Source organism: Chelonoidis abingdonii, chromosome 4 (genome assembly GCF_003597395.2).
Source record: "Chelonoidis abingdonii isolate Lonesome George chromosome 4, CheloAbing_2.0, whole genome shotgun sequence".
Classification (NCBI taxonomy): domain Eukaryota; kingdom Metazoa; phylum Chordata; order Testudines; family Testudinidae; genus Chelonoidis; species Chelonoidis abingdonii.
The window spans coordinates 146,579,164-146,595,101 of record NC_133772.1 but is presented as its reverse complement, the minus strand read 5'-3'; the positions used below and the strand labels follow the sequence as shown (position 1 = coordinate 146,595,101).

General features: G+C 42.1%; 1 protein-coding gene across 6 annotated transcripts in view; it reads right to left on the bottom strand.

The window, feature by feature from the left end:
• The window catches only part of WDR89 (WD repeat domain 89), an 88,913-nt gene that overhangs the window by 22,459 nt on the left and 50,516 nt on the right, over positions 1 to 15,938 (bottom strand). The window contains exons 1-3 of one of the 6 annotated variants that reach the window (XM_075065742.1): positions 14,244 to 14,533; positions 11,851 to 11,956; positions 10,055 to 10,198 (exon numbers count right to left, since the gene is read on the bottom strand). The exons of 1 other annotated variant lie outside the window; for it this stretch is intronic. The gene's annotated coding sequence lies outside the window, so the exon portion shown is untranslated. Of the gene's footprint in view, positions 1 to 10,054; positions 10,230 to 11,850; positions 11,957 to 12,288; positions 12,517 to 14,243; positions 14,534 to 15,938 lie in introns of those variants that run through there. 4 more of the 6 variants (XM_075065741.1, XM_075065740.1, XM_032789175.2 and 1 more) reach the window with 4 other exon arrangements.

Here is a 15,938-nt window from a genome sequence, read left to right as displayed (position 1 = left end):
TTTCAAGTTCCTTGGCAATGATCTCAGCTTCATCACATAGTTCTTTCCATTTGCTTTCAGATGTTCTTATTTCTTGAAGAATAGCAACATTGCTTGCTACTAATTCCATGGCACTTGATAAATTCCATTTTTTATTCTGCAATTCTTCTAAAGCACTATTCAAAATTTTGAATATTCTTTCCAAAATCAAGAGATTCAACAGAAAGGGATAGCTCCTTAGCCTTACCATCAAGCCCTTTGCAGAGCTAACTGATGGTCCATCAGCTCTCTGAACTGAAATTGCTTCCAGTGTTTCCACTACAGTGCCATAACTTGCATGCAGTTTTCAGAGGGAGTCATACTGGTATGACCAGCGAGTCTCACTTACTGTACCTAGCTCAAGTACCTTCTGGCCTAGCTCCTGCTGTGCCTTAAACAGTTCATGGTGCTTGTAACTACTGCTAAAGAAGATGTACAGTTCCTTGGCAAATGCAAAGACTTCCTGATACTGGGTGATGCTGGAATATGTATCTACAATGACAAGATTAAGCCTGCGAGTATGGTAGTGCACATAAATGGCAGGCATAATCCTTTCCTGAATTTGAGTTTGTACTCCTGTTAAATGCTCACCCAGATAGAAGCTCCATCATAGCACTGAACAACAATGTAATTAATATCAAGCTTCAAATGCTGTAGTTCTTCAATAATCATTTTTAAACATATTAAGCATTTAGATTTTCCATGTGGAAGCAGCCCAGAACTCGTTCCTGAATGATTCCTTTTCGATAGTAGCATAAAAGGAGAGAGAGTTCTTTTTTTTTGATGCATCTTTAGTTTCATCAATAAGGACAGAAAAATACTTGACTTGTCCAACCTCTTCAATGATGCTCTCTCAGGGCTTCTGCTGCAGAATGTATTAAATCATTCTGGTACTGGTGAGAGGTACAGTGTCTGTGACGCTGTATGGAATTTGAGGGACATTTTAGGATATTATGAACACCAATATTGTAAAATTGCAATGAGTTGTGCCAGATATGCCATGTAAAATATCTGCAAAAATGTTATAATTTCCAAGTATAATAATCTTGTTTATATGTTTTTATCACCTTTGTATTACGAGTTACAGATATGTACATATGTCTGTATTTCAAACTTGTGCTATGCTTCTGGGTGATACCCCTAAACAGTTTGGCATCAGCACTGCCTAGCCTGCTTGATGGCTCATCAAGGAACATCAGCTGTACAATTAACCCATTGAAAGGGTCAAGGGCTACACCTTATGACTCAGAAAGGCATGCAAGGGCCTGCCTATGGATAGAACTCTAAGGCTTCCAGGCCATGTGCTGGGCAGCTTGTGTTTGGAGCAAAGGACACACAAGCCCCATGGGAGGGAGGAACAGCACAGTGGTTTGAGCATTGGCCTGCTAAACCCAGGGTTGTGAGTTTAATCCTTGAGGGGGCCATTTAGGGAACTGGGATAAAAATCTGTCTGGGGATAGATCCTGCCTTGAGCAGGGGGTTGGACGAGATGACCTCCTGAGATTCCTTCCAACCCTGATATTCTATGAAAAGACTATAAAAGGCAGCTGCATCTTCTCCATTTTGTCTTCAGTCCTGCCTCTTACCTCTGGAGTAACCTTTGTTCAAACAAAGCTCTGAACAAAGGACTGAATGACCCATCCAAGCTGTGGATGTGGTCCAGAGGGACTTTCAAACCAGTAAACTCATCAATACTGCTAGGACCCTGATACATATGAAGATTCAAAGTTCACGTATGTGACTGCTCTACCATTCAACATCTCTCTTCTTGTTCTTTTTTCTTTATAATAAACCTTTAGTTTTAGATATTAAAGGATTTGCTGGCAGTGTGGTATTTTGAGTAAGATCCAAACCTATACTGACCTGGTAACATGGCTGACCATTTGGGGTCAGAAGAACATTTTGTATATGTGAGCAGAGTTTAAATAAATAGTTTCTCACTGTACTGGACCTGTGTGCTGACTGGGAGTGAGAGAACTGGAATGCAATAAAGAGGGCTCTGTGATTTCCTTTTTCAGCTTCTCAATAACCAGTGTGGGGGATCAATTTGTGACTGGTTGGGGAGTTTAACTTCAGGGTTACCCACCAGTCTTGGGAGTATCTGCTCTCCCTTTTGCAGCCTGCCCTGACCTTGGCATTTCTAGTTAAGGCCTGCCCCAGGCACACTGGATCATAGTGTCAATACTTGCTTCTTAGTCTATTCAAAAGGCTGGGCTGAGTGGAAGCAACCAGCTCAAGAATTTCCATGAAATTGCCATGATTGCTAGAGTTATGCATTTCATCATGCCCTGAAAAGCTTTACCATGAAGTGCATGGATACCTTTACGAGTCTTTCAAGATGCTGGCAATTTTGAGTTATGGCAGCCTGACAACTGGAAACAAGTTGATCTGCAACACTTTTCGAACCGCTGATCCTAAGTTTCAACTAGTTTTGCCATGAAATGAAAACTGCCGTATGCCTGGAACTTAATGGATATTGTTTCAAAAAACTATGAAAATCTTCCCATTTCTTAAAGCTATGCTCAATGAATGTTCTGTTGTTGAACTGTTCTCCCAGTCCAATTGTGCTTTGAGTAGCAAAGTGATGGCATGGAAAGCAAAAAACAGAATCCTCTACAACTGAGTATTCAATAAAGGGGTACGAAGAAAACCAACTACAGTTGAAACGTCCACCATTTGTAGGATATGAATCCACCTTAGGCTGTGTTGGTTGTTCCTCTTTGTGCAATTAAATAAGCTGTGGAGATGATGTTTTTCCTGTCATGAACAGGTAAACTCTGTTTAATAAAACTTTCTGTCCCCGATGGTAATGTCAGAGCATATGGGAAATCCTTAGATGAGTAGTTGCTGGCCATTGATATACTGCCACAAGGACCATTACCCTGTTTGTTTTTTCTGTGTTGACTGGAGGACAATGTTACTTGAGGAAGCATTTGCACAGTTCATTTTCAAGGATAGTTCTTTATTGTCATAGTTTTCATGGTCAGGGACCTTTCTTAAAAAAAAAAAAAAAAAAAAAAAAAAAAAAAAGTGGTGACCACGGTCCGCACTTCCTGATTTGCAGGGCCGCTGGGCTGCAGGAGTAGCCGGCCGGCGTCATGAATACGCGGCAACCAATCAGCGCTGTAGTGGCAAATGTACCAGGCGGGTGAGCAGGCCAGATAGTTTTACAGAGGTGAGGCGGGGTTACTAGGGGATCGTGTTTCCACCCCCAAATAACTGCCGGAGGCGGGTGCAGATCGCTCATCACGCAATTCAACAGGAGCACATCGGTGGAATATACAGACGACTTTAGGAGTCACATTCCAATGAGAAAGTTGGGGTGGGCGCCTAGGATTAGGTATAATACTCAGAACTTGGCCCCGCTTCCTCCTGTCGAAAGCCGCGGATTGCTTCCGGGCCCTCTTTGAGCCACAGGATTGTGCGCATCGCGGGGAATGGGGAAGCGTCGATTTTGTTTTTTTTTTTTTTTTTTTGCAATCGTTGATGAGGTAGGAAATCTTCGCGCGTGAAACTTGGGGGGTCCTGTCTAGTTTCCTATCGCGCTTCTTACTGCTCTAGGGTGCGCACGCCCGCCCTGTAGAGCACCCAAAGGGCGAAGAAAGGCTTCCTGTTTACCTGTATTATGTTCGCGTACAGAAGGTACTTGGGCACGGCTTTCTGTGACACCCCTGGCCCTATGGTTGTGCTATCACAGTGGAGACAGTTAATAGCTATAGTTTATAATCAATACGAAGTGTTTAACATTCATGATTTTAACCCGCTAATCTTAATGGGTAGACGGGTTCAAATACAACACATCTTTGTTTATTGTATACTAGGTTGATTTAGGATATTAATGTTTCAGGTCAATAGTCTAAATATTAGACTGATAAATTCACTTACTACTTCCTAGGCCATATCCCGTGGTCGCACCACTTTATTACCATTACTGGGATCAAGTTGGTCATACCTAGATTAGTTCTTCCGATGTCGCTTCCCCTACTATGCATCTACCTGTGGGTTGCTTATCCTCCACACCCATTATTGCAGGCTGGGGAAAACGGAGGCTCAGAGAGGTTTCGAGGCTGGATCCTTTGCAGAGGCTCCGGAGGTCCTACGGGGCTGTGTAGTGCATGGGAGCGCAGAGGGGTACGGGGAGTCTGTTCCTCCGTGGTTAAAGAAAGCGGGAATGGGGCTCCGGACTTCCCGGGTTTCAAATGCAGCAGGAACTTCTTGGCCTACGCCGAACTGGCTGAGTGACGAATTCTGCCCCATGAGTAGTGAGGTTTAATTACCGCCTCCTCCGCATGCGGAGGAAGATCCAGCGCTTATCCGGCTCCCGTCAAATTTTCTATCCTACGTCTTGTGGCTCCGCAATCCCCATTGCCCTCCGGCCAGCGCTCCCTCCAGAAGCAATAGAGCGGAAACCTTAGGCTGGTTCAGACCACCAAAGAAGTTTGCCGAGGCCCTTGTTTCGCGAAGTGGGGAGTGACGGCCCCGGGCGGTGCCTTTTACCGAGTCTCTCTTCAAGATGCTGGCAATTTTGAGTTATGGCAGCCTGAACAACTGGAACAAGTTTTTGATTCTGACACACTCGTTCGAACCGCTGATGCCTAAGTTTCAACTAGTTTTGCCGATGAAATGAAAACTGCCACGGATACTGCCGCGGAGAGCTAATGATAAGGCGTGGCAGGAACCATTGTTTAAAAAACTAATGAAAATCTTCGAGGGCTGGGGTTGCCATTGCGTCCCCTATGTAGTGTCCTTAACCGAGCTCCGCTACGGGCTCAGAACGTGAGATGTATCGGCTGAGCTGGAACCCAGCTCTCGGCCGTTGGGAGCTGCCATATTATGGCCTGAGCTAGCGAGGACGGGGCCGGGGGCCTTCCAGTCCAATTGGTGTTTTGAGATTTTATGTTTTTTCAATTAGGCTTGTTTATGGCATGGAAAGCATAAAACCAGAATCCTCGCTTCTTTCTTATTCCTCGATTACGCCTGGCCGGCCGAGGGTGGCTCTGCTTACTGAGTAGTTTCTGGAGGGAGTTAGAGGTAACTGGGGGGCTGGTTAGTGTTCCGGGGCGCTGAGACGGCGCGTCAGGCCTGGCCAACGCACCGCGTATGGCTACCATCATATGCCCGTCTGAGCGCCCGAGGCCGGTCCGTTGCCCGGCCTACGAGCATTCGCCCACCGTTCCGCTGCTCTGGGGGCAGCCTGGCGGGATGGGACGAGCCCAGCACTCGGACCAGGCGGGGGCTGGGATCTTCCCGCAGCTGGGAGGTTCTCATATCGGGCATCCTCACAGCATCCGTGGCAGCGCTGGCCATTGGACCGGAGTCCCGAGCCATCCCGCTTCCTTTCACCCCAGAGCGCTCCCACTCCGGCATGACCCAGCCCGTGATCCGCTTGCAGTCAGAGCCTGACTCTCTGAGCTCCGTTTTCCCCAGCCTGCATGGGTAACCGGGAATTCATAGTGGGGCGGCCTCGATAATCTGGTAATAGTGGCAACAGGGAAAGCCTAGGAAGTTATTTATTATCAGTTATATTTACTATTACTGAACATTAAATCTAATCACTAGTAATCACATATCAGTTTGTATGAACCCTTAACCATTAAGATTGCGGTAAATCATGACTGTAAACACTTCGTATGATTATTATAGCTATTAGCTGTCTCCACTGTTAGGCAAACTCTAGGGTGTCAACCACGAAGCGAGATCGTCGGAACATTAGGTAACAGAAGCCTTTCTTCATGCCCTATGGTGTCTTCAGGTGTCGCTGGCACCATAGAAGCAGTAGAGAGCGGCAGGAATAGAAGGACCAGTGTTTCACAGCGGCGGAAGATTCCTACCGTTGCAACGCATTACAACCAAAAAATAAATAAAAAAAAAATCGACGCTCACCATTCCCGCTGCGCCAATCTGTGGCTTCAAAGAGGGCGGAAGCACATTGCGGTGGTTTTGCCAGGGGATGGGTCGTGTTCTGCAGCTTTTCCATCAGGCCCGCACCCAACTTCTCATGTTTATCTAAGTGTCCAGTATAATCACGTGTGGTCCCTTTTGATTGGCCATGACGACTGTGCACGCCCGGCAGTTATTATGTGTTGGAATCACGATCGCCTAACCACCTTAAAGCCTCACCTGTAAAACTTTGGCTGCTCCAACCCGCTGGAGCGCACCTTCATCAGTCTCGCAGCGGTGAGATTGGTTGCCGGTATTCTTCGACCGGCCTGGCTGCAGCAGCGTGGGGGAGGGGAAACCCGGGCAAGCTTTGGGTTGACACCCGGTCGGAAGGGGGCCGGCGGCGTGAGTGGGCCGGGGCCGATCTCGGGTCTGGGAAGATGAATCCCCGCTGTCGGACACTCCACTCGAGCTGGCTCCCTCTTACGGGGCTGTGGGGGAGCTGCCATACCACCATGACCCCACCCCGTTCGCCGGCCGGCTGTCCCAGTCCCCGAGCTAGCGGGGATGGAACGCTGCCCCGGGGCCTGCCGGGATGAGCCGGGACACGCGCTGGCAGGGGTCTGCTTCGGGGGCCTCTCGTACCTCACCCCCAGCGTGGCGGCCGCGCCACACGCAGGAGGGCCCGATTGGCCCCACGAGACGCCCCAGGCGGAGCATCCCGCAGCAGCTGTCAGCCATAGCGGCGGCTGCAGCTTCTATCCTCTGTCCGGGGCTCCCGCCTGCGCTCCGTCTGGACCGTGGCCTTGGGTTGCGCCGGCTTCTCCAACGCGGAGCATCGTGCCCACTAATGCAAGCGAGGCCTCTTGCGGGCTTTGCGCGATGTGGAGCAGGCTTCGTAAGCTCTGCTTGCCCCTAGCTAGACACACTGCAGTTCACCCTTTGCCAACCGGCCAAACACGCTGGGCTGGAGAGCTGCTAAGGCATGTCCCACCACCTAAGGGAAGAGGGATGCACCTATTTAGTCCGAGCTCTTCCCTGCTAGGTGGCCCGATGCTGGGAGCTGGACCAATGGCTTCCTCGCGATGCTGATGCACAAAGATCCCACAAACTATGCGTCCTGATTCCTCAGGGGCTCTGCTGTATCCGGTATTCTTAATGAGGTCAGAGTTGTCCGGGGTAAGAGGAATAGGAACGCCAGGACATTGGTGATCTGGTCCTAGTCCATCTCATTTGCTGTTTGCTTGCAGCAATACCTTGAAGTACCTGTTTGTCAGTTTCCTCCCTTCTAAAACGTTTCTTTTTTCTAACTTGTTAAAAAACAATGTATCCCATCAGATGGTTTTCTACACATTGCACAACGTTAAATATCCCATGTAAATGACTGCTTGCCTGGCATGAATAGACTCTCAGCCATGAATGCTAATTTGGAGTTATAACGCTTACTGACCTGGGAGTATAGCTTTAAAGGAACTTTGAGGGTTCTTGGATGAAGGGGTGTAGAGAGCAAACTAAAGTAATGATATCAAACGTCACACCAAGAGTCTTATTCTTGACTTATGTGTGATACTGAAACGACTCTGAACACACCATGTTGGCCTTTGGCATGTTTAATTGGTATTGGGCATGTCACATGTACCCAGAAATAGGCTGGCTGAGCTTGTCCTCTTTTTGTTTAGGTGCGCTGAAAGGACCTAGCGTGGAATCCACGAGCCTGTACCCCTGTCATATATTCTGTCCAGGGCTCTGTAGCTACCATGCCATCTGAACCCTCTGTTTCTCATGAGATTGTATTTGGGAGCAGTAGAGCTAGGAACACGTGTGGTAGACGGAGCTTGTGATTATTCTCTATACTAGCCAAAACAATAAACAGGTTTTTCTGTGTAAAGGATCCACTTGGACTTGAACCACCAAGTCCACTTGCCGGCCGTCATGTGACACCTTTAGGACATTCTCAAGATGTTTGTTTTTTATTGTGTGACTGAGACAATGTTACTTGAGGAGAATATGCACAGTTCATTTTCAGGATAGTTCTTTTATTGTGTCATAGATGGTTTTTCATGTCAGTGACTTGTGTACATACTTAAAAAAAAAAAAAAAAAAAAAAAAAAAGATAAATATTCCTCTGCTGTGGTGGTACAGATGCCATTGTACACAGGAATTTTTTTTAAAAAAAAAAAATCAACTTTTAAACACAAAAATCAAATATAATAAGAATAATGTAGATGTTATTTTACTATATTTGTATTAAATTAAATATTATTTAAAGGCAACACAGCAATGCTTTTCAATGAGGCAGTGAATACTTGTGCAGCTAATGAAACAAAAATATGAAAAAAATAAAAGTATTTTTTTTTCACTTTTTTTTTTCCAATTACATGGAAGGCTTGGAAATTATTGCTACTTCCTACTCTGATCTGGTTTATGGGAGCACAAGAGAATCACATGTTAGGGAGTGTATTAGTGGTGAAGAGAAATCATTCTGCAAAATGAAACCAAAGAAACCAAAGGAAAAAATGGTCAGTCAAATCAGAAGCTGTATAAGGCATGATAGCTGCCTGGTTAACACCGCTAGATACCCCGATCAAAACATAAAATTAAAGGAGACATCCGTGTATATGCACAGAATTCAACAAGGAACTCTACATGGAGGTATGCATCAGCTAACAGGCTATCACACACTGAAGCAATAACTCTGGCTCTCTCTCTCTAACAGACACACTCTGTGTTATTGCCTTTATCTACTCCAGTGGTTCTCAAACTTCATTGCACTGCAACCCATTACTGACAACAACAATTACTACACAACCCCAGGAAGGGGGACCAAAGCCTGAGCCCACCTGAGCTCCACTGCCCCGGACATGGGGGACCAAAGCCTGAGCCCACCTGAGCCCAAGGGTTTCAACTCCAGGCAGGGGGCCTATAACCTGAGCCCCGCTGCCCAGGGCTAAAGCTCTCAGGCTTTGGCTTCGGCCCTGAGTGGTGGGGCTCAGGCTTCGGTCCTGGACCCCATTAAAATGGAGTTGCGACCTACTTTGGGGTCCCAATCCACAGTCTGAGAACCTCTGATCTACTCTATTTTAGTCAATTGTTTTTCACTCCACTAAAAATGTCTTTACTTAATTTTAACATACACAATGAAGTATTATTTTCTCTTTTATTAAGAACGGGGATTTATTTTTCTATTTATTTTGGCATTTACATTTACCAGTCACAATCATGTACATGACTCACTAACACCTGACTCCATCGTTACTATTAGTATCAGACTTGGAACCGTATTTATTTCTTTCAAATGTTAAGTTATTTTATAGATATAATTAAAAATACAATTTGAAAATAAGCAACCTTCATCTGCACAGTGTCTAAACTTAGATATTTCGCTAATGTCAATGACACTTATCGATATTAAAATAGTTGTTTTATTTATTTTTTTTCTTGAAATTGGCACTGCTAAGGTGAGTACAAGCTAAGTTTACATTCTAGAAGGCTACTACTTGTATCACTTTAAATAATGAATGACAAAGCAGAAGATGGTAATAAAAGTAATAATGATAATTATTCCAGCCAGGGAAGATAGACATTTTAGAACTCACTGCTCAAAGAATTAAATTTAAGCATAATTTTCTCTCTTAAGAAATACACAGACCACTAAAAAAAACAAACCAAACGAAAAACAGCACTGTAATCCTTACACTTTGAACGAATACAATTACAGAGAATATATGTGCATTGCACATTTTGACAGGAAGTACCAAGAAGTGACAACAACAAAATCCCCTAAACTAGTTAAAAACCATAATAATTTTTTTTAATCCCTGGCCTATTATTGTGTGTGTTTTCAGGCTGTCAGGGCACCAAGTGTTTACTTCGTAAGAACCTGAGTTAGAACATACAAACATTATAAGTTCAGAGAGTTTACTTACTGTTACTCTTTTACGTAATTCAAATAAACAAGGTATTGCGTTATAAAATGAAGCAGACTCTGCCTGAAGCCTGTCTGTGAACTTCAGTGAATACTGAAGTGATGGACTACAGAATCAAGTGAATATGATGTAAGCAACTTAAATGGATTTTTTTTTTAATCGAAGTAAAATAAGAGACCAAATAATGGCACATCATTTAAAAAAACAACCAACCAAAAAACCATACTTACCAGAGAGGACGGAACACCATGTCTAAAAAGCAGAATTCTTCCAACCTCCACCAGTGTGTGTGTAGACACAGGACTGTTTCAACAGAATTGGCACCGTGAGCTAATAAACTTCCTGCTGAAGTGAAGAGCGCGAAGAGGTGGTGGCTGTGGATTATGGGATTTGTAGGAACAGGCTCTGAAAATCAGCGAAAAGAATGTGACTGCACAAACTTCACATTTTAGATGTGTACTGTTCGTAAAATTATAATGTGGTATGAAACATGGTGGGGGGAGGTAGGTGCCCCTTCTGCCCTCCCTAAATGGCACCTTTGCCTGCCTCTCTCACCCCCAAAAGCCTGCAAAATTGTCAGGGCAAAATATGAAAGAGAGAGCATTATTAAATGTCTTTTCTGCAAAGTTTTCTTAAAAATATTACATAGAAAATTCAACTGTCCTCTTCCAAATTTGGAGACTATTTTTACTCACTGAAGTGTGAAACAGAAGGATTTTAGTCCTGAACTAAGTGTACATCTCAATTCAACTTTAACTGGAGTTCCTACTGATGCCTTCATTACATGCGCGAACAGATGTCTCAGAATGTCTCATCAATGGAACATGTTATTTCCTAATAAATCCACTTGGTGTCACTAACTGACCATCAGTCAATGAATATTTGAAATACCATCTTCATGAAACTAGAGCAGGGGTAGGCAACCTACTCACACTGCCCGGGTCCTGGGGGCACTGCATTTTATTTTTAAATGAAGCTTCTTAAACATTTTTAAAAATTTATTTACTTTACACATAACAATAGTTTCGTTATATATTATAGACTTATAGAAAGAGACCTTCTAAAAACATTAAAATGTATTACTGGCATGTGAAACCTTAAATTAGAGTGAATAAATGAAGACTCGGCACACCACTACTGAAAGGTTGCTGACCCCTGAACTAGAGAATCAAAGCTTGTAAAGAAGTAATTTGATAGAAGTAATGAAGAATTGTCTAATCATTACAAGAACATGTGAACAACTACCTGTGGACAATCATGCAATTCTAATTCTCCTCACTATCTTACTAGCACACATTACTGTATTTGGTAAATGAAAAATTATCTTGTTTTTGGCATTACAGTGAAGACTTAAAAGAAGTCTTAAACATTTCTGACAACAGCGCTGCCATCTCTCATAATTTCATCACGAATCTCACCATATTTATTGTTTTTGTTAGAGACTCAATTCTTGGAATCAAGTGATTACATGAGAACCTCAGTTTTCATTAAAAAAGTAAGTTTCTGGCCCTCACTGTTGGGACACAAAGCTTGAAAACATGAGCTCAGTATATCAAGTCAGGAAACTGGAATGCAAATAAACAGCCCAACAATTTTTTTTAAATCTCATGATTTTTAAGCTAATCTCATGTTTTTTGGAGGGCCTGAATCAAGATTTGTGAACATTCAGGCTTGATATTATCAAGACAACGATTCCAAATCTGAGAACAGGTGTTGCTGTCTCTAAACACAGAAGTCATTTGTCACACAACACACACCTGTGTTTGCACTTCAAACATCCAGCAAGTGTCAAAGTCCACATCAGACTCTACAACTGATGTCATGCTGAGATACTACCCCTTCCCAAATTAATACTGTACTAGCATTTTGGGCCAAGTTCCCAAAACATGATGCAATTATGTAATATGCACCCTATCTGGTCCGCTGCTCAACTAATTTTGCCTTAAATCCATTATTCTCCCTCTGGGGTTGGTGCATACAATACACTAACTGTGGAAACTACATAAACTAAAACAAATCCACTTACCTAATACAAGTTTTGCAGAATTTTTATCAGGTTGGCTAGTAACAGACGTGTGTTTATTGAACAAGTATTAGTGCTTTCATAACCCATCTGTTTGTCCTTTCAGATCCTGGAAGAAAATCACAATGCTAATTTCTATTATCTCCATCACTTCCATAGCACCAGACATAACCATATGCTTATTAGATTAGGCTCTCCGATTATCCAAAATCACCAGTTTCTGAACCTGCCTATCTGAGGAACAGCCACCATATCACCTTGTCTAGCAAACAATTTGCCAATTTTAGTTTATTAGTGGGAGTGATAAATAATGAAGAGGACAGGTGACTGATAGAGTGATCTAGATTGCTTGGTAAACTGGGCACAAGCAAACTGTGTGTGTTTTAATAGGGTAAATGTAAATGTTTACATCTAGGAACAAAGACTGTAGGCCATACTTACAGGATGGGGGACTCTATTCTAGAAAGCAGTGACTCTGAAAAAGATTTGGGGGTTGTGATGGATAATCAGCTGAACATCAGCTCCAAGTGTGACATTATGGCCAAAAGTGCTAATGCAATCCTGGGATGCATAAACTGGGGAATTCTGAGTAGAAGTAGAGAGGTTATTTTACCTCTGTAGTTGGCACTGGTGAGACCACTGCTGTAAAACTGTGTCCAGTTTAGAACATACAATTCAAAAAGGATGTTTATAAATTGGAGAGGGTTCAGGGAAGAGCCACAAGAATGATTAATGGATTAGAAAACAAACCTTTTAGAGCTAAATAGATTGTTAGACTCAAGGAGATCAAAGAAAACATTGAGGGGGTAACTTGATTACAATCTACAAATATTTACATAATGAAAAAATATTTAATAATAGGCTCTTCAATCTAGCAGAGAAAGTTATAACACAATCCAAGGGCTGGAAGTTGAAGCTAGACAAATTCATACTGGAAATAAGATATAAATGTTTAAGGGTAAGAGTAATTAACCATCAGAACAGTTTCCAAAGGATCGTGGCAGACTCTCCATCACTGCCAATTTTTAAATCAAGAGTGGATGTTTTTCTAAAAAATGTACACTAAGGATTATTTTTGGGAAGCTCTATGGCCTGTGTTATACAGAAGGTCATAGTAGACGACAGTAATGTTCCTTTCGGGCCTTAGAATCTATGACTTTAACAAATTGGCAAAGTGACCTCATAATTGTTTACCAATTATAAGGCACTTATTCCTTTGTATTTATTAATTCTTATTGAAAAGCTGTGCAGGAGATTTTGGCAATAATGGACAGTATGATAGTTCTGGCTGTATGAGAGAAGGAGACAATTACAGACACTACAGAAGTATAAAAGAAAACTTTAAGACTTTGCATGTCAATGGAAAGTGCTGCTGAGGCCAAATAAAAAAATAAACCATGAATGGTTTCAGCAAATGATGGAGAAGAGGAGCCTTTATTGAACATTTTGTTACAGTATTTTTCTTTAAATTGACTCCCAATTATATGAATAATTCTAGTGTTCGGGTAGCTGAGATCTATTAGTACTTCACTACAGAACCAAGCAGAAGCAACAGCAGATTACAGTAAAATACAATCTAAGTAAAACAAAAATAAAATATAGATCTCCCCCAAACATTTACAAATAAGAGTTTATTCCAAGTAGTAACTGAACCCCAAACTCTAAACTATGCCTACAGTCATTCAAACAATGACAGCATAGTAATAACTAGACATTGTATATGATTTAGTTTAGTGCATTTTAGTGTCACTGAAAGAGATACTGACAGCATTGGCTAGAACCAAACAAAGCACATGCAGCTCCTGGACAAAATTTTACATGGACCGAGATCCTCAAATACCTTTGAGGATCTGGGTCATGTTGTTTTGACAGCACCACAGTGCATCCAAGCTATTCCAGTATTCATATTTTGAGAAGACTTCAAGTTACGTTTAGTGATATGGAAAACTGTCCCTGAAGAATTGCTTTTCCTGGTGATCAAACTAATGTCTAAAAAAATTTAAGGCTAATGCATTAAAATGCCATGTCACTTAAGTAGCTTCCATGATATTTCTGTTACAATATAATCTATATATCGAATTATAGGACCCAGTTCATGAAAGCACTTGTGTCTGAGCTCTATTGAGTTCAAATTAAACATGTGCTTAAGTGATTTTGTGGACAGGAATGTTTCTTGAATATAGGCCCCAAAAATTAACTGCAAATGCTATATGTTGGAAGTCAAATGACAAAATAAAAATCTAAGATTAAAACTAAATTCTTAAAGATAAATTGCTGATAAGCATTATCTTGTCATTTTAAAACCTAACACCCTCTTACTCTGATGATTCATTAGTGTTACTTTCTCTACATCTGACACGTGGAAACAATAAATGATTACCTTAATTCAACCTCACCATGGTTTTTGACACCGGGAACACAGGATATAAAGTGATCAATAACCACCTGAAAACATTCTCTTCCTGAACTTTGAATTGAACTCTGAATTCCTGAGAATCATCATTCCTCTTTATGCGTAGCAAATAGCTGTGAAACAGACTAAGAAAGTATGTCTTTCATCAACCTCTACTGGCTAGGTGACAGAGAACAACAGCCTACTACCACTACAGTTAGTTAGCTCAAGTGGCAAGAGGTCTGTGCTGGGGGGGTCTAAAGATTCCAATTCTACTCATGACCCATGTAATGGTCAATATGGTCTCCGGGTTTTTTTCAGTTTGCTTTCTTTAAAACTTAGGAAATTTGTGTGTGTGTGTGTATATATATATAGAGAGAGAGAGAATGTTAAGGTGCAAAAGTGAACACTCAAAAGCAAGGAAATGCGAGAATTAAGGTTACCTGCACAAAGTTAATTTGGCCTCCTTTTGGTTAGGCATTATGACAGTCTTTAATTACATGATTATACTGTTACAGGGTCCTTTGGAAAGTATGTACTAGTCAGGAACTGACCCAGTCTGAGACTCAACTCCCCACCAATATATGCTTATGGAAACCAGTTAAGTGAGTAGAGCTATGTCTTGACCACCACAATGAAACACAATGCTGGTGAAGGATAACTGAAGTGGTATGACAGAACCCATCTCATTCAATGCACAGGATGGACAGTACTCAGAGAATGAACCAGGATTGTATAATGGAGACTTATCTGTAGGACCCCTACCTCATTTATTACAGAAGTAGGAAGTTATGCAGCAAATGAGGCAGGGGATTCAAAAACGAAAAATGAAGGTGTTGTTTCAGCTGCCTTAACCACTACTCTGGAGAACTGCATTCTATCCCTGCCTCTATCATGTGAGCTGTGAGATTCTGGGCAAGTCACATAAACCAAAATTTTCACAGGTGTACAAGCATTTTCTGTGTACCCAATATGAGATACCCGGGGACTGATTTGCAGAAGTGCTTAGCATTCTCAATTGCAACTCAATGGGACCTGTGGCCTGATCATATCAAGGTCTATAAAACTTTTATCACCCTTGACAATTTTGGACTCCACTCCCCATGCGTAAAATGGGGATAATAAATACATATCCGTACTTCACATGGATATTGTGAAGAAATTAATCAAGTTTGTGAAGCATTATCAGACACTAGTGATGAGTACCAGAGAAAAGACCACAAGGAAATAAATAATTCTATATCCAATGCAGAGTTTAAATGTTGCAGTAAATAAGGCATGAGATTATACACTAATTGAGTAGGATCAAAAAAAAATATTGAATAGCTGATCTCTTAGACCATGTCTACACTTACCTATGGAGCATGAACTGACGAAAGGGTTGGACTGAGTAAAAGGCATCTGAATTCAACTGCAAGTCTCACATCTCAAGTATAGATCTAGCAGAACATATCCTTCTCATGGCATTGTAGGTTTAATATTATTTCTATAGTGCCTTATGCAACTAGTACACTTTAACAAACGAAAAGACAGTACTTTCTCTGAAGAGTTTACCATCTAGAAACTGATGATACCCCAGATCCTTTGTGCCATCTCCTTTGATGCACTGCTACACTCACAATAAATGTATATGAGAAATTTTTGTGAAATATTATTTGCATTGCTAAAGAAACCCACTACATATAACTGTGCAAAAATC